General features: G+C 43.9%; 1 long non-coding RNA gene across 2 annotated transcripts; it reads left to right on the top strand.

Moving 5' to 3' along the window:
- The first annotated feature begins 724 nt into the window (after window positions 1–724).
- LOC147961165 (uncharacterized) lies at window positions 725–6,350 on the top strand. 2 transcript variants are annotated; one of them, XR_015610896.1, is made up of 3 exons: window positions 725–2,374; window positions 2,633–3,970; window positions 5,347–6,350. It is a non-coding gene; the product is annotated as an uncharacterized LOC147961165 (long non-coding RNA). The 2 variants fall into 2 exon arrangements; XR_015610897.1 differs by having other exon boundaries at window positions 5,540–6,349.
- The last annotated feature ends 1,659 nt before the right edge of the window (window positions 6,351–8,009 follow it).

Genomic DNA, 8,009 nt, shown 5'->3' with positions numbered 1-8,009 from the left:
ATACATCTCTTCAAGCGTCATGCCGAAGAACTGTTGAATAGCTCGCGGTCCTTCCGGGTTGAACTCCCACATACGGAGAGATCGACGTTGGCATGGCAGGACCCGACGAACTAGCATGACTTGCATTACCTTGACAAGGCTGACATCTCTCTTGAGGAGATCCCGGATGCGACTCTACAATGTCGGCATGTCATTAACTGGCCCCCAGTCCAGCCCCTTGTTGACCCATGATGCCAGTTGCGGCGGGGGGCCCGAACGGAAGGCGAGGGGAGATACCCACTTAGTACTTCGGGGAGCTGTGATGTAAAACCACTCCCGCTGCCATAAGTTGGACACCTCCGGGAAGGAACCCTTTGGCCATGGGGCATCGACGCCTTTGCTTATTGTGGCACCTCCGCATTATGCGTGTCGCCCATCGATCGTCTTCGGCTTCACATTGAAGGTCTTGAGCCATAAGCCGAAGTGTGGGGTGATGTGGAGGAAGGCCTCACATACGACGATAAACGACGAGATGTGAAGGATGGAATCTGGGGCTAGATCGTGGAAATCGAGCCCGTAATAGAACATAAGCCCTCTAACAAAGGGATCTCTACCTACTAATAAAGCAGCTATTGCCTCTGGTCGTACGTCATTAGCAAATTTGCAAAAAAGTCCCTTTGGTTATGAGAATTCAACCTGCGGTCCTATTTTAAGTTAAGAAAACGTTTCATTTTTACATAAAACTCTCGGCAATCACCACCGCGCACCACGACCGCTTATCCATTCCCATCCACCACCGCCGGGCACGCGCCGCCACGCGCAGCCGTTTGCCAGGAGCCAAGGAGGCGGGCGTACGCGTTGCCCGACCCCGGGAAGGGGTCGAGGCGTCGCGGTTGGCGTTGGCGAATCCATTCCCAGCGGCGGCGGCTTCCGGCGAGGAGGCGAGCGAGCTCGGGGAGCTCCGGCGGGGGCTTGTCGTCGGTGAGGCGAGGCCGAGGCGGCGGCGCGCGGGCTCGAGGAGGCGAGGTTGATGAGGCGCAGGAGGACGCCGGCCGGTGGCGCTCCGGCGGGGGCTTGGCGAGGGCGACGGCGGCGGCCGGCGTGCTCGCTTGGGAGGATGGAGGCTGCCTCGCCGGGGCTCGGGCGCGGCAGCACGGTGTCGGGCCGTTGCCGATGGCGCCGGGGCCGGGGCGGTGGTTTGACGGGCGACGAGGAGGAGGTGCTGTCCTGGAGCCAGCGACGGCGGCTGCAGCTTGACGATGCGGACGTCAACAGCTTGCTTCAGGGGCTGCGGGCGGTGAACGGCGTTGTGCTCGCGCGCGAGACCCGTGTCTGATTTGGAAAGAATCAATCCGTGGAAGAAGAAGGCCAATGCAACTGCTCTCTAGCTAGGCACTGGAGTATCTGCACCCCCAATGGAATGGTACGAATTGCTGCTGGTACTGAACATTGACAGGTAAAACTTAGCATATCCAGAAATACATCATTATAAGCTACTTCCATAGATGCATCTAGATCATAGCATCTGAACTTGAGGATAGCAGACAAAAATTCAAACAGAAAGAAAGCTACGCTCCATATTGTGTTCTTTATATGCCATATCGAATAACATGTTCATATTTGATTGGTTTCTTCACAGTAGCGCATGGACGATAAATATCCCTGTTTTGATATATTTCTATGCGATGATTTATCTATTGCCACTGTTTTTGAATTATTTTCGTCCATAAATCATGCGACTCAAGTCAATTTGAGATCGAATTTGTTCATGAGGTCAAGACTGAACCTTGCGACAGCTCCAAGTTAACATACATCCATACTGAATTTTCTTGTCATAATTGTAAAGACTGTCTATGTATTTTTTTGACAGCAACGTGGGGTTTTTAATTGGTATTGTGCTTGAAACAAAGTTGCATGATACATATTTCCTACAATCATTTTGAAAGGTTTGCCCCCTTTATAGGTTATAAGGTAGGTCCTATATTCTTGGCAGATATTGTATGACCGCCTATTCAGAGTATTTCGCCCTTGATTGCAAAGATATTATCTTACAGATAACCTTTGACTTCTCGATGAACTCTGTACTGTCAGTATTTGTGCACAATGCACATTCTGAAACTTACAACTATTAGTGATCAATGAGATAAGAGTACTTGATCCTCGATTCTTAAACTATCATCTGACTCATAACCATGTACTACTCGGTGAACTCTATATATCTATCAGTAGTTGGAAGCACTACAAAGCAGTGTCAAATTCAGTACTATATGTACATGAGTTTGCTGATTTCAGGCAAGCAACAACAAACAGACTTTGTTGTTTTCAGTCTAATGAGATATTTGTTGGGCATCACCGAGGAACACCAGCAAAGGCGTGAAGAAATACTTGAAATCAGGTATATATTTCAGTGATCTTAATCGCACAAACCTTCAGTACAGTTACGGAATCATCCCACCTTTATGTTTTGCGACCATTAGACATCCAAAGGTCGAGCTATGCGTCGTGCGCCATCTGAGTCAACTGCTTCTCACTTGTAATCCATCTGATTGAACAATTGATCGACCATCTCTCATCGACCCATGCATGCAGCGATGGATTTACTCTGAATTTTTTCCTGTCCTGGAACATTAACTGGATTGATTCATGGATGCAGTGTGACATGTCGTGTGAGATGAAGGTGGCAAACCATCCAAACTTGAAGCCAAGCATGTGGTGGATCCGCCATGGATGATGGATGGACCGGTGAGTGTAGAAGTTTGAGCTGTGAAACTTTGTGCAATCGAGCTCCTGGTGTAATTAAGCATATGGCTTTTGTGATGTGTAATGTAGGTAGTGATTGCCTATATTTCTTTCCTTCTTAAATTTGTTGTAATAAGGTTATCCTTTGCAGAAGGAAGATTGAACCGCCTTTTGGTTTAGGTAGAAGCACCCATTGATGTTTTCCAATTCTTTGTATTCATTCTATTATGTGCTATAATAGTTAATTGCATATATATGTACTATGTTTGGATATTCTCACGCAACATCTATGTACAACAGATGCAGATTTTCAGAATATTTAACCAAAAACCTTTGCCTGCACTGTTCAGAATATGAAGCCATATTCTAATAAAGTTTATTACTACATTTTTTATTTTATTCGTGCTAGAAATGACTTTTGTTTTCACAAAGTCCCTAGCTTATAGGTTTGTGCTTTACTTTACTTTTTACTGCAGTAACAATGTTACAACACGATCCAACATCCCCTGATGATACTCAAGTTTCTTATAAAACTTGGAAATATGCATACAAAGGTAGTTTTGAGAGATGGGGCTGAACAGTTACTTGTTGTATATATATTGCAATGTTGCTCCAATTTATCAACCCTCAGTCGTAGTAGTACAAATATACTCAGTGTATTTATAGGTCCACTTAGCATGAATGAGCATGATCAAATTGAGAATCAAACAGAAATATCTGTCAAGCATATCAGGTCAAGGAAGGTAGAAAACTTGTTACGTAAGGTAAGGTTCAGTAGCTTCAGAACTTTTTCTGTTATACAAATACTGCTTCAGTTTCAGAACATGTATTAGTTTTGAATTCTCTTAGTGAAAACCTCTTTACTTCAGAGCATCCAAATGGTGATGTATCCACTGTAGTCAGGATTTAGCTCAACTTTTAAGACAATTTTGTAGAGTTAGGTTAACTATATATGACAGTGCTTTTAGTGGTTCTGCCTTGCTTATGTCGAAGCCGCATACTTTTGCAGAATAAGGTATTATTTGATGAGCTATTTGACCTCAAAAATAAGGTCATGGTGAATTAGGAACTTCATTTTATTCTCACCCTAGATAGTATGCTCCTTCTGTTACTATTGTTTATTTAATGGCTGACAAAATGAGCTGCAGGAGCATGAACTACAGGATCAAACCAAAAATCTGAGGAAGAAGTTTCAGTTGGATTTGTTGTCAATGCCAATTCTCTACCAGAGCAGGATGTGTAGCAAGAGATGGTATGAATTAATCACAGAAACATCTTTGTCCTCCTCTTTTCTTTATGCGGCCAACCATTGACATGTTCTACAATTCCGTAGTAACAAAACACAGCATCCAGTTCCCAGGATATCTTTGTTTTTTTGGCAGTAAAACAAGCCATTGTTTAAAGGATTTTTAATTGTGGTTGAAAACCTGTACATCCTTTTCTGCTCTAGAAAATGGATTTTAGCCATGCAAAGAAGAAGCAAAGAAAAAATGTGCCTTCTTCCAGGCTATAACCCCTAGAACGTGGATTTTTCCTAACGCCTTGGGCGCGCAACGCGAATCCCTGCCGCTCATCTTATGTGATATCCAATCGATGTGGGCCACCACTGTGTCAGCCATGCAATGTATGGTATAGTATTCTATTTTTTGTCACAAGTCGCTGCATTCATCAGGTTTTGGGACGGCATGGTAGACTGCAATTCCTTTTAGTTGTGCCCGTAAACTACATGGATACTAATTAAAATCTGACATAAAAATTAATATTCTGAAGATTCCTTTTTTTAACGCACCACAAAGCAAAAATCATGCTGTGTATACAAAGTTCTTCTAATTTTTATGGCAAAGTTCGGAGACCATGTTAACAAAGTTCTTTGGATTTAGATAAAAATTCTAGCAAAGTTCTTTCATATTTCTTACGAAGTGCAAACCAACTATTCAGAAAGTTCTTCACTGTTTGAAACAAAAATGTGTTTCAAATGTATCCAAGACTGGTCTTGTTCTAAAGGGCTTGGCGTCACGAGTTCAAATATGTAAAAAGGATCAAAAACGCAATTTTGGTTTTAAAGATATGAGCCATATAAATTGTCAAAAGAAAATAAAAAGTGATGGAGTTAGAGGACAGAGGGAAGATAAAGTAGGCATGCATGTGTTGATGTAAGACATGCATGTGTCAGTGTGTGCAGTGGAAGAGAGAGGGAGAAGTACCATACAGGGCACATCCACATGAAGTAGCAACGACAGGGATTGGAGTTGTGCGTCTAACCGGTTGGGCATAGACATATTCGTAACCCCTGCATGTTACATGTGCCTTGTGTCTTTACCAATGACCATAAGATTCATTCAGTACAGTTACATAAGATTCAATGATTTTTCAAATCATGTCATGTACATAAAAAACATCCAGGCGGCAATTCTATTCTTATCTTGTGTTGGATTTTCATATTTATTTTGCTTTTTGTATCTATTTTGTCCGAAAAAAATGTTTACTCATGGCAACGTACGTTTCAGCCAAATAATATTTTGGATTGGTCCTTAGGATCTAAACCCGTGATAACGCCATCAAATTTTTTCAGTTTTCCAAATGGTATTTTAAAAGTCCCTTTTTATATCAACTGGTTCAACACTACAGAGATCAACCAGATCCAAAGAAGACAAAAGAAAAGGTGCACACCGGTCAGGTGTTCAAACTGTTACAAGATTCGGGGAAGGCCGCACTACTCAAAACCAGAGCAGGCAGCTAAACTAAACAAGTTCTTATCTCATGTTAGCATATGTTCCTTTGATACATCCTAGGCATGACCACATAATCAATTTCCACGTAGGTTTGGAAGTTGGAACCAATCAAGAATTGCATCGCCTGGATGCATGAGGCAATTCCATGGTGTGAGGACGCCGTGTTTGAAGACACGCTGGTTAATGTTTGCGCTCGAGATCTTGGCCACATCTGCACAACCTAATTCTCGCATCTTGCGTGTTGTGTTCTCCCGTTGCAATGCATAGATATATGTCCACACTTCATGCTTCAAAAAGCGACAATACTGTAATCTCATTATCGGTGTTTATCGGAACTACATATACGAAATGTCGTGTAATGGCACACAGAACAGGTTTTACAATTTTTCCACCCGTTGCAACGCACGGGCATTTGTACTAGTCAAGACTAAAACCTAGCCCTCAGAGGAAGTGGGAAACAAATACGACGCTTTCGTTGGGTTCGGGAGTGGGGATGACCTGCCCTTGAGCAGGCAGCCTGTGCGAGATTTCGGCCGTCAGATACCTGGCTTCTCTTAGCTTCTTGATGTCCTCCTCTATGACAGAAGAGGCCATCCACCGGCCTTGAAGGTTGGATCTGGACATGGTTGAAGGTTCAAAGCACTTAGCCTGAAACCTTGGGTGTCGGAACTCAAGGTGGGGGAAGGGAAGGATCGAGCGCGAGAAGAAAAGGACAGGCCTTGGCCCCTTTATAAAGAGGGCGAATATCAAGCGTCCTCCGCGTGCCCGTTTGGAACTTGCCTAAAATCAAGGAGTCATATTAACAAGAACGGTTGGGTTACCCACACCCGTATTGATGAGAATCTCGTGATAGGGGGACACGATCTCTGCTTCGACAAGAAGTGCCAAGAAAACCGCCTCGCAACACATGCAATGGCAAGCAGGGAAAAATGGTTCGTAATGATCGGGCCAGGTCGTGATGTCACGTTGTGAAAAGTTGTCAGCAGATTAGATTTGTGGAATAATACACTCTCTACGGTGGTATGTGGAATTTGTTTTGCAGAGCTGGACACGATCATTGTGTTCAAAATCTTCTATGGAGTATTCAGAGAAGGAACCTGCCTTGCAATGCCGAAGACAATCTGCGCGCCGGACTCATCGTCATTGAAGCCTGGTTCAGGTGCTACTGAGGGAGTCCTGGATTAGGGGGTCCTCGGACAGCCGGACTATATGCTTTGGCCGGACTTTTGGACTATGAAGATACAAGATTGAAGACTTCGTCCCGTGTCCAGGTGGGACTCTCCTTTGCGTGGAAGGCAAGCTTGGCAGTTCGGATATGTAGATCTCCACCCTTGTAACCGACTCGGTGTAACCCTAGCCCCCTCCGGTGTCTATATAAACCGAAGGGTTTAGTCCGTAGGACAACAACAATCAGAATCATAGGCTAGCTTCTAGGGTTTAGCCTCTACGATCTCGTGGTAGATCAACTCTTGTAATACTCGTATCATCAAGATCAATCAAGCAGGACGTAGGGTATTACCTCCATCGAGAGGGCCCGAACCTGGGTAAACATTGTGTCCCCTGCCTCCTGTTACCATCCGCCTTAGACGCACAGTTCGGGACCCCCTACCCGAGATCCGCCGGTTTTGACACCGACAACGGGATTGAAGGGGGACCAATATATCCTAATGCTATGGTTGGGTTTTACATTAATAAACATTAGTAGTTGCGGATGCTTGCTAATAGTTCCAATCATTGTTGAGGAGATCGTTAACTGGTAGTTGCTCGGTTGGTTAGCGAGTAGGGGATTAATCGGCTAATCGGCAAGTTAATCGGACATTTAATCAATTAATCGGATGATTTTTCGGTTTATCGGCTACTCGGTGACCCTATGAGTAGGGATTAATCGGCAAGTTAACTGGTTAATCGGATGAATTCTTGAACAGGGGTTCCAATCATAAGTGCATAGAATTCCAAGTCAGGGATGACATGCTAGCAGTGGCCTCTCCCACATAAAACTTTCTATCGGTCTAGTAACGTAGTCAATTGCTTAGGGACAATTTCGCAACTCCTACCACCACTTTTCCACACTCGCTATACTAACTTTATTGCTTCTTTACCTAAAACAGCCCCTAGTTTTCATTTACGTGCTCTTTATATTCTCTCAAACCTATCTCGTCACACCTACAAAGTACTTCTAGTTTTATACATGTTCTAGGTAAAGAGAACGTCAAGCGTGCGTAGAGTTGTATCGATGGTCGATATAACTTGAGGGAATATTTGTTCTACCTTTATCTCCTCATTGGGTTCGACACTCTTACTTATCTAAAGAGGCTACAATTGATCCCCTCTACTTGTGGGTTATCAAGACCTTTTTCTGGCGCCGTTGCCGGGGAGTTATAGCGTGGGGTGATTATTCTCGTGTGTGCTTGTTTGCTTTATCACTAAGTAGATTTTATTTGCTGTTCTAAGTTGTTCTCTATCTTTAGTTATGGATATGGAACACGAAATACCAAAAAAATTTAGGTTTACTTGCTACTCATGGAGATGGGGAACCTCCTAAAACCCTCGATGCTCATT

This window comes from Triticum urartu, chromosome 7A (genome assembly GCF_056163025.1).
Source record: "Triticum urartu cultivar PI428250 chromosome 7A, HENAU_Tu73, whole genome shotgun sequence".
Taxonomy (NCBI): Eukaryota; Viridiplantae; Streptophyta; class Magnoliopsida; order Poales; family Poaceae; genus Triticum; species Triticum urartu.
Note: the sequence above shows the minus strand (reverse complement) of the source record. Positions and strands in the feature narration are given on the sequence as shown.